The 17,336-nt window shown below is 36.4% G+C and overlaps 1 protein-coding gene and 1 pseudogene across 1 annotated transcript in view; both read right to left on the bottom strand.

Moving 5' to 3' along the window:
- LOC145944770 (uncharacterized) overlaps positions 1-17,336 on the bottom strand; it is a 255,432-nt gene that overhangs the window by 54,955 nt on the left and 183,141 nt on the right. The window lies entirely within an intron of this gene.
- Positions 4,467-15,512, bottom strand: LOC145944712 (cyclin-C-like; annotated as a pseudogene).

The raw sequence follows: 17,336 nt of genomic DNA on the forward strand, positions 1-17,336 counted from the left end.
CACAGTGACACGATATCAAGGCTGCTCTTATCTATTAAGGAGACGCTTGATAAAAGAACGTCGATTGGTGCCGCTTTTGGGGCTTGCAGGGATGCCTTCATGGAGGTGTCCACGGTCTTGATCAATTTACTTGAAGAACGGTCGACATCTATTGATTATTCGGCGAGCATTAAGAAAGCGGTTGTGGAGGCCATGGGTGACCTTGGTAATCGGGGCTCAGTGAGGAGGAGTGCGAATGGCTGCTGTGCGGAAACCGGAAAAGTTAAGGCGAAATCCTACTCATCCGTAACCGGCTCCTCGGGATCTGAGGTGCGGATATCACGAGGACCGACTGTGGAACTAACAAATACAACTAGCTTCCTGATTACACCTGAGAAGTTGGATGAATATGTATCAGCACAGGTCACGAGAGAAACAGTACGCAGGGTATTTAAACCGGCTGACTGTGGACTGAGGTCAAGAGGATGACCCTTGCGAAGGATGATAGTGTTAGGATCGAAGCGTTTGCTCCCATGGACAAGATTAAGGCTCACTGGTCTTGCTAAAGCGGGACTTAAGATTTGCGAGAGCGTGAAGGCTAATCCTAGGCTCATCATACATGGTGTACCAGCCGGGATGTCATTGGGAGAGATAGGAGAGAAACTTGTCGCACAGAATCTGAATAGTGATTTGGCAAAAGATCTCAAGGTCGTTTATATTTTTAAGCCCAAACAAGATAGGCGAACTACCAGCTGTATTGTGGAGGTATCATCGGCAGCACGTAAAGCTCTTTTCAACAGCGGACGCATATATCTCCGATATGCATCTTGCTCCTTCGCTGATCATGTGAGAGTGGTGCAATGCTACAGGTGTCTCTCTTTTGGGCATTTTGCTGCGGAGTGCGGAGCGGGGCCGTCATGTGGACATTGTGCTGGGGCCCATGAAACGAAGGAATGTAAGAGCAGGAATCAACCACCGAAGTGTCGTAACTGTGAGAGTCATCAAGGATCTCATAATGATTATGGACACTCTGCTTTGGACGCTGCGAAGTGTCCTATACTCTGCCGAAAAATTAAGGACAAGATAGTCAACATCAATTATGACTGAAATTATAAACGACCTTGAGGACATCAAGATCTGTCATATAAACTGTCAGTCTCTTTTTGCTCATTTCGACGAATTCAGACATTTCTTCGTCAACTCAGACTATCATGTCATTTGCATGTCTGAAACATGGCTTAGGCCCGACATCGTCGATGGTATGGTAAGGCTGCCGGGCTACTCGCTTTTTAGATGTGATAGAGTGGGCAGAGTTGGTGGGGGTGTTGCGTTCTATCTCTCTGATCGGCTGCGTGCTTTTATTCTCTCTAACTTTCCTGGATCACCTACCGCCAGACCTGAATTTATGATGGCTGAAATCTTAATTAGTAACTCGTCAAAGCTACTTTTGGCTGTGGTCTATAGGCCTCCTAATTCTGGCTACTTAAATGAATTCTTCCAAGCATTTCTTGAGCTCCAGGTCAGCTACAAACACTCTGTCATTTTCGGAGACTTTAACGCTGATATGAATCTGGTGACGTTTGACAGCCAGCAAGTGAGTGCCTTTGTATCTGCTTCTAATCTTCATCTTGTTCCTTTCGGATCCACTCATCACCTGAGGAATTCCAGCACACTTATCGATCTGTGTATTATTGACGATGAGGACAAGCTTGGGGAGTACGGGCAGCACGACGTCCCATTTTTATCAGCTCATCCTTATACATGTAAGGTATGGAGTCAGGGTTCAGCAGCGACGGGGGAGGGATTGAAGTGCCTTCGATGCGGCACAGTGTCAATCAGATGTCAAAGTTATAGATTGGATGGATCTCTTTACCACCGATGATATGGATGGGAAAATTGAGATCTTTAATAACAAGCTGCTAAACATCTTTAACGCACATGCTCCTCTGAAACAGCGACATTTCAAGAACTTGCCTGCTCCATGGCTAACGGAGGAAGTGCGCTTGGTCATGCGTAAAAGGGATCTGGCGCGAAGAGTGTGACGAAGACATAAATGTGACCTCTATTACAACCACTATAAAGTACTGCGCAATCATGTTCAAACTCTGGTCCGTTCTAAGAAGCGTGACTACTATCTCAACGTCTTCAACTGCGCGGATAACGCTAACGAGGTTGGAGTAACCTGAGGCATCTTGGGCTCGTCAAGGCTAAGGATGTACGCCTTCTTCACTCGGTGGAAGAATTGAACAGATTCTTTGTAAATAGTTTTAAACGTTCTGCTCCTGAAGTGGGTGCTACGGGTGAGTCTGTTGACATCTTGGATGGTCTACTCTCCGGGAATTTTGATGATAAAAACTTTCATTGGAAGTACGTCACGCCTCTATCAATTGGAAAAGTTATCGCAAAGACTAAATCTAATGCGACGGGTGTGGATGGCATTTCTTTGAGACTTCTGAAACTGGTTATACATAGCATAATACCTATCATTGAACATTTCTTCAACTACTCCTTGATGAACGGGGTATTTCCATCACTGTGGAGGTCTGCTCTCATATGTCCGATTCCCAAAGTCAGGAATCCTACTACTGTGCAACACTATCGGCCAATCTCGATTCTTCCAACTTTGTCGAAGGCTTTGGAGAGGATAGCTTGTGAGCAGATCGTGAGGTATCTGGAGAACTTTGATCTTCTTGATCCCCATCAGTATGCATATAGACAGTATTATTCGACGCAGACTTGTTTAGTCAGAATGTTGGATGAGGTTAGACATGCGGCTGATCGGAGGATGATAACTTTGTCCGTATTCTTTGACTTCTCTAAGGCATTTGATAGAGTCGATCATCTACTGTTGATGAGTAAGTTGAAGTACTTGAATTTTTCAGACAGCACTCTAGTCTGGATACATTCCTACTTAAGAGGGCGGACTCAGGCGGTTAGGGATAATTTTGAGGGCATTATTTCATCTGTGTCCTATATCAATGCTGGAGTACCACAGGGGTCAGTCCTGGGACCATTACTTTTCTCGCTATACCTGTCTGACTTTGGTAGAGTGCTCGAACACTGTAAATACAACTACTATGTAGATGATCTCCAGGTGTTTATTCACTGTGAGCCTAGAGACTTACCTGATACTATTCGAAAAGTCAATGAGGACATTGACGCGGTTCTTCAGTGGTCAAATCGGAACAAATTAGTTTTCAATCCTGATAAGACTCAGGCAATGATTCTGGGCACGTCGAGATCTGTCAACGCTATAGATCTAGCTTCTCTTCCTGGGATCAGAGTGAAAGACGCGGTAATCAAATACTCAACATCTGTTAAGTATCTCGGAGTTACGATCATGAATAATTTATCTTATATAATGTGGGAGAAGCAGGTCAATAATATGACGAGGAAGATACACGCTGTGCTTTACCAACTAAAGCTGTGTAAGCATTTATTTCCTGAGGCTCTCAAGATCAAGCTAATCACTTCTCTCATCAACCCTCACATCGATTATTGTTGTGCTGCCTACACAGACATGACTGCTGAGAGTAATTTAAACCTGTACAGGGTTATTAATTACTGTATTAGATTCATTTTCAACGTTAGGAGGGATGCACACATTACGCCGTATTATAAAAGATTATGTTGGCTTAAGATTGTCGATAGAAGAATTTACTTCGTGGGATGCTTGATGTACAATATACTAAGAACAAAACAACCTAGTCTTCTCTATACGCACTTCAACTATAAAGTGCTAACATCGGATCGTGCTACTAGAGCACTTATGGACTTGCTTCATCAGCCTCAATGCAGAATAGAGCTGTTTAAGCGTTCTTTCAGGCTTTCTTCGATAAAGCTTTGGAACAGCATTCCTTCATCGATCAGGAACGTTAAATCGTTGGCAGATTTTAAACAGAGGTTCTATGCCCATTTACTCAAGAATTTGCCTCCATAATCACAGTAGTACTTGACATATATTTAATGCTATTTTCTCTCTCTAGCATGCCCTTGTACTTGAGCAATACTATTCTTATGTATATTTTTATTTGATGCAATATGTTGTTATATTTGCTGCACAGTTGTTGCATATTTGTAAGAATACTGTATACACACGTATCTTTTGCTCACGTTTTACACACACACACACACACACACACACACACACACACACACACACCATAGACGCACATTCATATATTTATGTTTTTGTTTTATTGTATATATTTTCAATATTCTTATTTTGTGATATTTACTGTATTGGTTTTCGCTTGAGGGGACCTTGTCCCAAAGCGCACAATAAATTAAGCTTTCTCTCTCTCTCTCTCTCTCTCTCTCTCTCTCTCTCTCTCTCTCTCTCTCTCCCTCCCTCTCTCTCTCTCCCTCCCTCTCTCTCTCTCCCTCCCTCTCTCTCTCCCTCTCCCTCTCTCTCTCTCTCTCTCTCTCCTTCCTCTCTCTCAGCGTGTGACTTTCGTATTACACCTGGAACGTCATCAATGTCATCATCATACCCTACTATTTGAGCAGTTATTCCACTCTTCAATGTTTATCTTACTGTATCTCTTCCACAATTCATATAGATTAATTATATACCGTGCTATTTCTTGAATCTTTTTCAAATCTGTATTTATTTCTGTGAACCACGATTTAGCAGACAAGCTATTTGCAGACAACCTGTAAAAAAAAATAGACATTGTTAAATATAAAATTTCTTTTTAATACACACTACATTGTAAAAATAATACTGCTTACCAATAGCTATTTGATAAGAAGAATATAATAAACATATATAAGGGTATGATTGATATACTATTAAACAACAATCTGGGTGTTAAAGATAAAATTCACACTCTAAAATATGATTTGTACGATATGGAAATTCTTGTGTATGCATAATTGTTTTCAACTGAAAAAAAGAACAATAAAATTTAATTAGCATATTAATCATCAATAAATTATAATAGAAAATATATTCACAAAACGTACCTATAGTTCCCATTGTCGTTATCAATCTAGTATTAGAAATTACTCCAAATTCTCCTACTTTTGATGCAAAAAAGAATGCTGTAGGAGCTAATAATAAAGGATCTATACATTTTAAGCTATTGCGAGCATAAAACTTTAAAATATTATTGCAGTAGCTATCACTTGTTGTCTCAACGTTAATTGTTCATCTAACATTTGTATCACTAATAACAGAAAACAGAAATAATAAATACATAATTATGTATGCATAGACTATATTGTACAATTATAAAACATGATATGTCTAGACCGTAACCTAGCTATTCTTTATTATGAAGCTTATTTTTTAAAGAGTCAAGCATTTGACCACAAGAATATATACATTTTTCTCTATTTGACTTTATTTTCGACATCACCAACAAAAATGAAAAAAGTCAAAGTTGACCGGCTAAGTTCCCGAAGCTCAAGAATAGGGTCCAGACAAAGGGCATTAACGATTATAATCTATGAGCACACATCTGTCTGTGGTAATAAAACATAATCACGAAATGCCACTAGCGCACTCTTATTGTACCAAAAGTTGGAACTGTACAAGAATCGCGCATGTACATTGGAGACTTGCGTGAACGATGATCCCAGTGAGAAATGGTGATCGAATCGATGTCGAATTAACGTCGATTTGACCTATTATTTCTCGCTGGAGATGATAATGAAATGATGACGACGTGGACGTTTCTTACAAGAAATTTTTTATATTGAGACTTTGCATCATAATATTTCCGTTTACAAAGCATATAAAGCAAAAAGACACTTTCTTCATATAATTCGATTTCAATCTATCGATTAAGCGTAGTAAGAACTCGATGTCGAAAAATAGTCTTAAAAAATCGAAAATATTTGAATCCCCTCTTCGCCAGTAGCTCAAAAATTTTGTTAAGTCTAGATATACATTTTCTTGAAAATAATCGAAGGGGTCTTATTGAGGAAAAAAAATATAATTTTGGTTAAAATTGATTAAAACATTATTAAATTTTTTTTTTTATTTTTTCAATATTTTTTTCGAAAAATACATTCAAAGACAAAAAAAATGACCACCTTATCAATGACAATATTTTTATTTTTCTTCAAATTATAAATATTTGAAATTTTTGAAAATTGTAAAAAACAATTTTTTTTAAATGTGTAACTCGGAAATCGATAAAGATAAAAATCTAAAAAAATTCATAGAAACTACTTTTAATGGATACAAAAACATAAAAAAAATAAAGCAAATCAAAAATGGTCTGGGAAAAGAGTCGTTGATTTGGCGTGGAATGCCCCATATATATCATGTTGGCCTTTCACTATATTCCATTATTATTATTTATTGCGTTGCATTATACGAGCCTTTTTGTTTTTTTGACTCCGTTCAGTTACCATAGTCACTCTTTGAATAGATTTCGAACTAAGCTATACAACACTCACAAAAATAAATTTACGTGGTTGGTGGATTCAAATAAACAACTTGAAATCAAAAAGATAAAACCAATTGCATTTAATTGTATTATGGATCACAACAAATTTCAACCTAAGAGGTTCAATTTTAATAACTCTTCACACACACACATAACAGGATCCACAGAAACAATTAACACACTAATCAATGCCAGCAGTTTTTCAAAAAAACCTCCCTATCACGTAGACCAACTAAACGATAAGTGGTTTATCAATTTATCGGACACAGAAATCCCTCCACACGTATCTACCCTCCTGCAGCTGGGTGATAAATTCAGCCTTCCAGTTAGCTCTGATAAGAAAGATGCAATTCATGAGTTCATTAAGGACATCGAAAGCAATTCGAAACGTAAAAATCTTACAACTATCCGCAATATTGCTGTTCCACAATTTTTCCATTACTTACACAACAACACTCATAGAGACCTAACAATAGAAAAACTCATGACAATGTACAAATCAACAAAAGAATTTTGTCATCACAATCCCGATATACTTTTTACACGAGCTGATAAAGGCAACGTTACAGTCGCAATGGACAGAGCTTACTACATTAAAAAAGTGGAAGACCTGTTGAATGATAGGAATACTTACTCGATTATTAAAAAAAATCCATCCATAAAAATAGAAAAAGATCTAAATAATACGTTAAAACATTGGCTAAAAAAAGAATATATCAACAAAAGGGAATACCATGCACTACGCTCCAGTGATTCACTCCTACCTAAAGCCTACGGTCTCCCCAAAATCCATAAAAACAATGTCCCCTTCCGAATCATAGTTTCATCGGTTAATACTGCTCTTTACTCATTAGCATCTTACATTCACAAAATATTACTTAAAAGTCTCCCTCGAGCTAATAGTCACGTCAGCAACAGTTTTGATCTGTGCAAAACTCTCTCTGGCAAAACATTAGGAAAATCGGACGTCATAGTTTCATTAGATGTTGTCTCACTTTTCACAAACATTCCTCTAGATCTTGCTATTAACAGCATAAATAACAGATGGAAATTTATTGAAACTCATACAAAAATTCCGAAAAAAGAATTTGTTTCTACCATTAATTTTATTTTATTTTCCACATTTTTTACATTCAAGGACAAAACATATAAACAAACTTATGGTACTCCTATGGGATCTCCATTATCACCCATGATGGCAGATCTAGTGATGCAAGATCTGGAGGAATCCATTTTAAATAATTTAGATACGACTTTAATTTTCTACCATCGTTATGTAGATGATATAATACTAGCAACTCATGCAGAAAAAATAGAAGATATTGTGAATAATTTTAATAACTATCATGAAAGATTGAAATTCACGGTTGAATATGAGGTTGATCGTTGCATTAGCTTCTTAGATCTTAACTTAATAGTAATAGACAATATATTACACTTAAATTGGTTCCACAAAAAAACTTTTTCGGGGAGATTTCTATCATACCTCTCAAATCACCCAATTTGTCATAAAATTGGAACCATATATAGCTTGGTAGATAGAGCGATATTACTGTCTCACCCCACTTTTCATCAAAAGAATTTGGAATTTATCATTAACATATTGCTGGATAACGGTTACCCTCTAGATCTTATTTTTAAAGTAATCAACCGTAGGATCAAAAGTCTTATTTCCAATAAATTAAATATAAAGAACACAAATTCCGAAAAACAGCGAATAAATAATGAAAAGAGAGACAACACATTTTTTATCATTCCCTATATAAATGCGATATCAGAGCGAGTTGCGTCAGCGATCAAAAAACCAGAAGTGACTGTGGGATACAGATGTTTGAATAAATTGAACAGATTTGTTAGGGTACAGAAGGACAAAAACAAACACTCCTGCAATTCCAACGTGATTTATAAAATTAATTGCAACGATTGCAATGCGTCATATGTGGGACAGACAAAGAGACAGTTACATACTAGACTCAAGGAACATATCAATAATGTAAAGTTAGACTCGTCAAGACATTCTGTAATTAGTGAACACATCTTAAATAAAAAACATACATTTGACTGGAACAATATAGAAATCTTAGACTTTGAAAATAACTACCATAAACGACTCATTTCAGAAATGATACACATAAAAGAACAAAAAAACGGTATTAATTTAAACAAGGACACAGAACTACTTGATAATGTTTATTTTGACATCCTAGATGAATTAGCTAATTTATGATTTCTTGTCTTGTTTACACGATGATTTATTATCTGAATATATAATTGTTACCCACAGTCAAGTTAGAGACACGCTATAGACAAGAAGCTAAAAACAGAATTTTATTATCAGGACGCATTGTAAGTTAATTTATTTAACATTGTTCCTATAATTTTACACAATTGATAATGTTTAGTTACAGTTTAATACAAAGATACAAAACCGGTCTGTTATTATGGAACTCGCATTTATATTGATTGACAAATACATTCAAACTGACAAAATTTGGACAAATCCTTTCTCGCCTTCAAACGAAGAATGGGTGTCTCTCATTAAATCTCTCATTACTAACAAAAGCGTCTCTCATTACTAACAAAAGAAAATCTCTCATTACTAACAAAAGCGTTCCATAATGATAAGATGGGAAATGTTATTCTTGCTGTGCCTCTCAGAAAATACGCCGATGTTAAAATATTGATGATATTTCGCTCGTCATGGTCGTTTGATATACTTTAATTATTATATTATTTAAGCGTTTGTTTAAGTTAGAATTTGTACTGAGGAAGACTAAGTAAGTCGAAACGTCTACAAGTTAAGAATTTACATGTTATTAATTTTAAGAGCATGATTAAATGAATTTATTATTTTATATTATATCTATTTATTTGCTCGTTAGTTGGCCTTTCACTATATTCCATTATTATTATTTATTGCGGTATATCATGTAACTTTAGAAAAAAATGTTTCAAACAAAAGTTGTATGGTTTGAAGGGGAACTTCAGATAATGGCAAAGATTTGACTTTGGATATTCGTTTATAGATCATGTAAAGATTACCTTCAATTTCTTAAATGTCTTGAGAGCTTTCTAGAATACTATCAAAATATTTTTCTCTTAAGTACTTTTTAAGTTTAAGTGTTGAAGTTAACAATTTTTTGGCATAAAAAATAATATTTTACATTTTATGTCAAAAAATTGTTAATTTCAAACCTTATAACTCAAAAAGTACTTAAGAGAAAAATACTTTTGGAAAGCTCTCGAGATAAGCTACAAGAATATGCAATGAAAAATAGAAAAATAGATTCTATTTAAAAAAATTGAATGTGACCTTTATGTGACTTTTAAACGACTAGCCAAAGGTCAACTCTTTGCCACTATCTTATATTCCCCTTGAAGCCAGACAATTTTTGTTTAAAATTTTTCTAAAATTACATGATATTGAAATATTTGTGCTAGAAAACGACACTATTATAACAAAAATATTGAAAATTGCAGTAAACATCGATATGAAGAGAACTTAGAAAATAATCGTGCTAAACGAAATGAGCAAAATTCAAAAGATATTTGATTTTAAAGAACAAAATCGATATAAGCGAGATTATATGAAACTACGTGCACAAAATCGTATACGTTCTAGAAACTCTCAACATGAACAAGAAAGCCAAAAAGGATTAGATCGTAAATGGCTTTATAATAAACGATGTTATGAGAAAAATAAAAAATCTATACTTGCAATAAAAAATCACGATAGCAGGAAGAAAATTATTAAAAAATACGAAAAATTTGGGTCGAAAAACACCATAAAACATTCTTCAGAAATATTTATAAAAAGTATTATTAAAAAACTCTCTCTCAGTATTAAGTCATATTGAGAGACGATTAAAAGCCGAAAAAATCATACGATGGTGCATATATATTAGAAACAAATATATTGGCAATGTGTACAAAATGTTAGCTTTAATTAAAAAGAAATCAGAAGTGAGTTTGACACTTGTCGCTGAATGTTCTACAAATGAAGAAAAAATACATACGTTATGTGGCGATTTTAGACATACAGCATCATCCGAAAATTATTTTATTGATTCTATATACCATTATATAACTTCATCAAAACCTTTGAATACCTTAAAAGAAGAAATTCTGAATATATATAAATTACCATTAATAAAAAATGTAACTTCATCGAAACCTTTGGTAATAGATGGAAATGGACAAGTTGTAAATATATTACCATTACAAGCAAAAAAATTACAATTACAAGCAAAAAAATCGTGGTTATGCAATAGTTCATGTAAAATTAACGATTTTTTAATTGGCCGTTATCAGAAATTCCTCGAAACTATCAATACTTGTGTTACGTCCTGTGGACTTCACGATTCTTTTCTTTCGGAGAATGCAAGGCGATATTTGAAATATTGCAGCTGCACTAATAAACTGTGATTTGAGCGAGAAAAACATACACAGAGATAGTTTAATAATAATAGTAAAAAAATCGTTACGCCCTGTGGACTCCACGATTCTTTTCTTTCGGAGAACGCAAGGCGATATTTTAAATATCGCAGACGCACAGATAAACCGACAATCTGACAGGCGAGACAAACATATTCCGAGACAGTTCCATTGTAAAAGTAAAGAGTAAATACAGAACTTGAGAAGCAAACAGATCAACTCATAAAATTCAAACTATAACTCATTATATTCTAAGAAGTTAAACTATAGTCGACAGTTCTCTAAACGAAACCAACACTCGGAAACTAATAAAAATTTAGAAGAAAGCCTAACAACGATAACCGAACCTAAACAATTCTCGCCTGACAGATCGTCGTTACGCGATATCTGCCTGAGATAAATTCGAGAGGGTAATAAAAATATCAACCTCACTTGACTACAACAAATTCTCCATTGGTCGAAACCTAGAGCTCTAAACAAAAGCCCTAACCAATCGTAGTAATTGTAAAATTAAAAGAGACGCCTCCGGGACCTAAAGGGCGTCATTGAAAAATTTTCCTATTCGTCAGAAAATGTTAATAAACCAATGGAGAGAAGGAGCAAGAAGGTTTATATACCCACGATATCCCTCGAGAGATTAGATTTTAATCCGAACTTTCGAGCGCAGTTTGCCGTGTACAAGCTATCCGAGACTCTTCGGACTTTTATATACTTTCAATTTCGAAATCCGCTTTCAACTCAAATTCCGACGTTCGTTAGAGTGCAAGTGAAAAAACATAGTGGAAGTCCGGAAGACCACACAACCAGACTAGAACCCTGCAGCCATTATTAACAACGCACTCTACTAACAGTAAGTCAAGACACACATATATAAAGTACAATTTTCACCCCGTATCAAAATAATTCTTGGATTTAAGATAAAGCCATCTTCTTTATCTCCTTTTGCGCAAGTCCTATCATATCCAACCCTAAACCTTCTTCTCCCTCTCTCTTCCGCTCCGAAAATCACTCAGGATTTCCCGTGATAACGGTGAGATCCGTGATTTCACCCATCTCCAAAAATCACTCAGGATTTCCCGTGATAACGGCGAGATCCGTGATTTCACCCGTTCCAAAAATCACTCAGGATTTCCCGTGATAACGGCGAGATCCGTAATTTCATCCATCTCCAAAAATCACTCAGGATTTCCCGTGATAACGGCGAGATCCGTGATTTCACCCGTTCAAAAAATCACTCAGGATTTCCCGTGATAACGGCGAGATCCGTGATTTCACCCGTTCCAAAAATCACTCAGGATTTCCCGTGATAACGGCGAGATCCGTGATTTCATCCATCTCCAAAAATCACTCAGGATTTCCCGTGATAACGGTGAGATCCGTGATTTCACCCGTTCCAAAAATCACTCAGGATTTCCCGTGATAACGGCGAGATCCGTGATTTCATCCATCCCGAAAAATCACTCAGGATTTCCCGTGATAACGGCAAGATCCGTGATTTCACCCGTTCCAAAAATCACTCAGGATCTCCCGTGATAACGGAGAGATTCGTGATACTGTTTCCCATACCTTTCCCCTACTCAACATTATCCAGTCTCTCTCTCTCTCTCTCTCTCTCCCCCCCTCTCTCTCTAGAATCCTACAAGCGCAAGGAATAAGAAATAGAATTAATAACGACAGAATGGAAAGAGAATAGTATTCCAAGAATTATTTCGAAATTGCACTCCATCGCCTCGATCGATTTTTCTTATCGTTCGTCATTCTTAGTGGACGACTTAAGAAAGCGGACTTCGAGAGCTGGAGCAACGCATGCGCGAAATCGTCGGAATCGACGCCTGAGGCAAGAAGTGGCTCCGGCTACGGCCCTATCTAGCATTCTTTCTCACACGCACACACATGGACACTATTTTTATATATCTATTATCGTTTAAATTATTGTAACCACCAATCGGGACCCTAAAATTTAAACAATAACTCTTTCCCCTTTCTGCCCCGATTGAAGACCTCCGTATCTATGTATCACCCGCGATTTATACACAATCACTCACTCATACACACGAGCATCTATTTCTTTTCTTTTTTCTCGACTAAGAGAAGTACACAATTAGAATAAATAATAATAATAATAATAATAATGTATAAGTATAATATGATTCTTATGAATTTAATTCTTCTTTTCTCGTTCTTTAAAAAGTAAAATAAATTAATTGTTTTAATATGAGGCCTAATACTCTTTAATTTATAACCCGTTCCCACTCATTCCCGTAAACCAAGATCGCACAAGGTCCCATCCTACGCAAAAGAGATTAAATTCTCTTGCCGAAAAGAGACCACCGAGCGAACGGCCCTTTAAATAGAGTAAGAGCGACCCTTGCGGTCGTTGACCTATTTGGGCCCAGACGTTCGTTCAGGTCGAACAGACGGATAGTCTGCCGTCGTTCGAGATAAATTTAGTTACGTCCTTCCTTTCGACTCTTCCTTCCTTGAGTCTGAACGTAACACTTGTACTTTAAAGAAAGTACCTAAATTTATACAAAATATTTATAAATGTACTATGAAAACTTCAAATGAAAAATTAGGTCATACGCGTAGCTGTCATATTGATTCAAGACTTTGTAAAGGAATGTTTCTTCCTATTCAATTATTATTGCCTCATTTTCCAAAAGTAAGAAATATTAAGCGTTTAATTTATCAAATGATAGCATTTTATCAAGAGATGAAAAATCTCGATAAGGCATCATGCTGATTTAAACACATTAAATAAAATTGTAACTTCTGCACAAGAAAAAGCAGATATGTACAAACATCAATAGACAGATACAATTCTGAGCGATGATGATATTATTTCTAAATATAATAATGCATTTAAGACTTTAACTAAACGTTCAGCTGATACACCACGACATATTTGCGCATCATGTGAGAAATTGTATTATAAAAAAATGTATTTAAAGTTAATAGTATTCAAACACACAAATAGACATTCAAATTTGGAGAGATTTAATGGCACATGTACAACAACAAAAAATTAATGCAGAATATACAGGGTGATTCGAAACAACCGTTTGTCCTTAAAATGTCGTATTCCTGAATGAATTCTGAGACGATTTTTCCTTTGCCAAAATTTTATCCGAAGCTTAATTTTCAAATTATAAAAGGAAAAATTTAGCGAATTACGGCACGGGTACGGCCGGTAGGCAGGAGCGGCGCAACTCATCCGACGCGGGCGATTACGCGAAGCGCTCGTTGCGATCAGCTGTTATCTCCACGCGATGTGTGTGTGTGTGTGCGTGTGTACATACACCCTCTTTCTCTCTCTATCTCTCTCTCTTACTTATTCTTACCTTATAGAGATGTCTTCTGATGAATAATTGTACGACTGGAATGGATCACAACGTTGATGTTGACACAGACGTTGACACACCGTGACACACCGAATAATAAACGATTCTTTTTTTATAAATTGTATTATCGACACTTTGATGAATACACTCACGCAATCAGAGAGAATTTTCTCTTAGAATTTACCCTGAGAATCATGATAATCATGGGACAATATGGTATGGAAAGAATTTTTTGAAAATTTCTCTGATTAATACTAAACTGCATAGTAAAATTAATCAAACATATTTTATATTTTATTATGATAGATATTATTATTTTTAATGTGATAAATATTAATCAGAGAAATTTTCATAAAATTTTTTCCATACCATATTGTCTCACGATTACCATTATTTTTAGTGTAAATTCTAAGAGAAAATTCTCTCAGACTTGATCAAATATTATTTATTAATCTATCACAACACTCAATCACAATTCGCGGTTACTACCGATTAATTATTAAAAATTACTTTTAAAAAACGCGTTAAATGTACATTACTCGTCGCGGACAACAATACAGTCTACGACAACAGACTGCGGCGACGCCGACGCGACGATAATAATCGCGCGGCGTTGCCGAACGTGATTGACGCGAGATCCGCGAGACGCTACCGTGTCTTGTGATTAATCGAAGCCTTTGTATTATGAATGCGCTAATTTAGAAAATGTATAACAAAGTTATTAAAAAAAAAAGTATTATAACGTATTATAATACGTTATAATACTTTTTTTTTTAAATAACTTAACATTATACGTTTTGCTTTTTCTTTTCTCAGCGAGACGTGAGAAAAATAATTATTTTATGTTTTTTTATTGTTTTGCGAACAAGATGTTCCACGTATATGTTGGTCGCTCTGAAAAGAGCGGATTGGTTTTGGTCGCTCTGAAAAGAGCGGATTGACTTTGGTCGCTCTGAAAAGAGCGGATTAATTTATAATTTTAAAAAATTTATAATAGGTGCTCAAAATGAGCACCATCCATCCTTATGCAAGCTCTCATGCGTTTAAGTAAATTTAATTGGACGTTCTCCATTACTTCCTCTTCGATATTCCAAATTGCATATCGCAATCTAGTTTCCAAGTCGTCGGCGTCTTCGGGAAGCGTCTTCGGGAAACGATCTACTTTTCTCAGAAAATTTTCGCAAAACGTTCGTCTTGCCTGATAATCTTCTGGTCGTAAATGTTGCACGCGTGTGTAATGAAATGCGTGCAACTTTTTTTCTTGTTTGGTTGGAAGGACACTGCCAGTCTCGTTTTGTCTCTGAGTTCTTCGTATGACGGGAGCAGATGGATGATTGATTGCATTATCGATCTGCATCTTATATTTATACGATTCGCGGGAGGCCGCTGTCGCGGGTGTCGCGTGCCGCTATTCGACGCGGAAGGAGTGGAGGGGGAAATCGCGACACCCCACGGATTGTATAAATAAAATGAAGATTGATAATGCAAACAATAATCCTTCGATTATTACAAGCGTTAAGAGGACGATATGGCAGCGTACACAAACGAAGAATACTACGATATGCTAATGGCACTTGGCGAGTGTCACGGGCAGTATCACGTAGCTGCAAGACGATACGCCGAATTATATCCAAATCGAGCAAGACATCCGTCAGCTCCTGTCATACTACGAGCAGCTCAGAGACTATACGAGACTGGCAATGTCCTTCCGAATAAACACGAAACAGGAAGAAATCGTGATGCAAGAAATTTGCGAAACACGGAGCAAATTGTACGTGCTTTCGAGCAAAATCCGGAAACAAGTATTCGGGTGGTTGCTCGAGAACACAACTTATCGTACTCAACAGTACAAAGAACGCTTAAAGAAGAAAAGTTGCACGCATTTCATTATACACGCGTGCAACATTTACGAGCAGAAGATTATCAGGCAAGACGAACATTTTGCGAAAATTTTCTGAGAAAAGTGGATCGAGATCCCAGATTTTCTTCCCGTGTAATATTCAGTGATGAATCATTATTCACACAAGAAGGGATTTTTAACTCGCACAATATGCATTATTGGAGCGAAGAAACTCCCAGAGTAACGCGGCTCAAAAATTTCCAAGTACGTTGGAAAATAAATATCTGGGCTGGAATAATGGGTACCCAAATACTTGGGCCCGTTATTCTACCAGATATTTTAACTGGCCAGACGTACGTGGAATTTTTGAGAGAAAATCTGCCAGACTTTTTAGAAGAAGTGCCACTATTTGAAAGAAATAAAATGTTCTTCCAACAAGACGGTGCTGGACCACACAACGCCAGGATTGTAACAAACTACTTGAACGAGCAGTTTCCTGGACGTTGGATGGGTCGGTATGGCCCGATACGTTGGCCCGCAAGATCCCCGGATCTTAATTCTCTTGATTTCTTTTTATGGGGATACTGTAAAGAATCAATCTACAAAACGCTTCCCGAGGACGTCGACGACTTGGAAACCAGATTGCGATATACAATTTGGAATATCGAAGAGGAAGTAATGGAGAACGTCCAATTAAATTTACTCAAACGCATGAGAGCTTGCATAAGGATGGATGGTGCTCATTTTGAGCACCTATTATAAATTTTTTAAAATTATAAATTAATCCGCTCTTTTCAGAGCGACCAAAGTCAATCCGCTCTTTTCAGAGCGACCAAAACCAATCCGTTCTTTTCAGAGCGACCAACATATTTATACGTGGAACATCTTGTTCGCAAAACAATAAAAAAACATAAAATAATTATTTTTCTCACGTCTCGCTGAGAAAAGAAAAAACAAAACGTATAATGTTAAGTTATTTAAAAAAAAGTATTATAACGTATTATAATACGTTATAATACTTTTTTTTTTAATAACTTTATTATACATTTTCTAAATTAGCGCATTCATAATGCAAAGGCTTCGATTAATCACAAGACACGGTAGCGTCTCGCGGATCTCGCGTCAATCACGTTCGGCAACGCCGCGCGATTATTATCGTCGCGTCGGCGTCGCCGGAGTCTGTTGTCGTAGACTGTATTGTTGTCCGCGACGAGTAATGTACATTTAACGCGTTTTTTAAAAGTAATTTTTAATAATTAATCGGTAGTAACCGCGAATTATGATTGAGTGTTGTGATCGATTAATAAATAATATTTGATCAAGTCTGAGAGAATTTTCTCT

This window comes from Prenolepis imparis, unplaced genomic scaffold, assembly GCF_030444845.1.
Source record: "Prenolepis imparis isolate NDT839.2.m4 unplaced genomic scaffold, iyPreImpa1.0 SCAF_13, whole genome shotgun sequence".
NCBI lineage: Eukaryota > Metazoa > Arthropoda > Insecta > Hymenoptera > Formicidae > Prenolepis > Prenolepis imparis.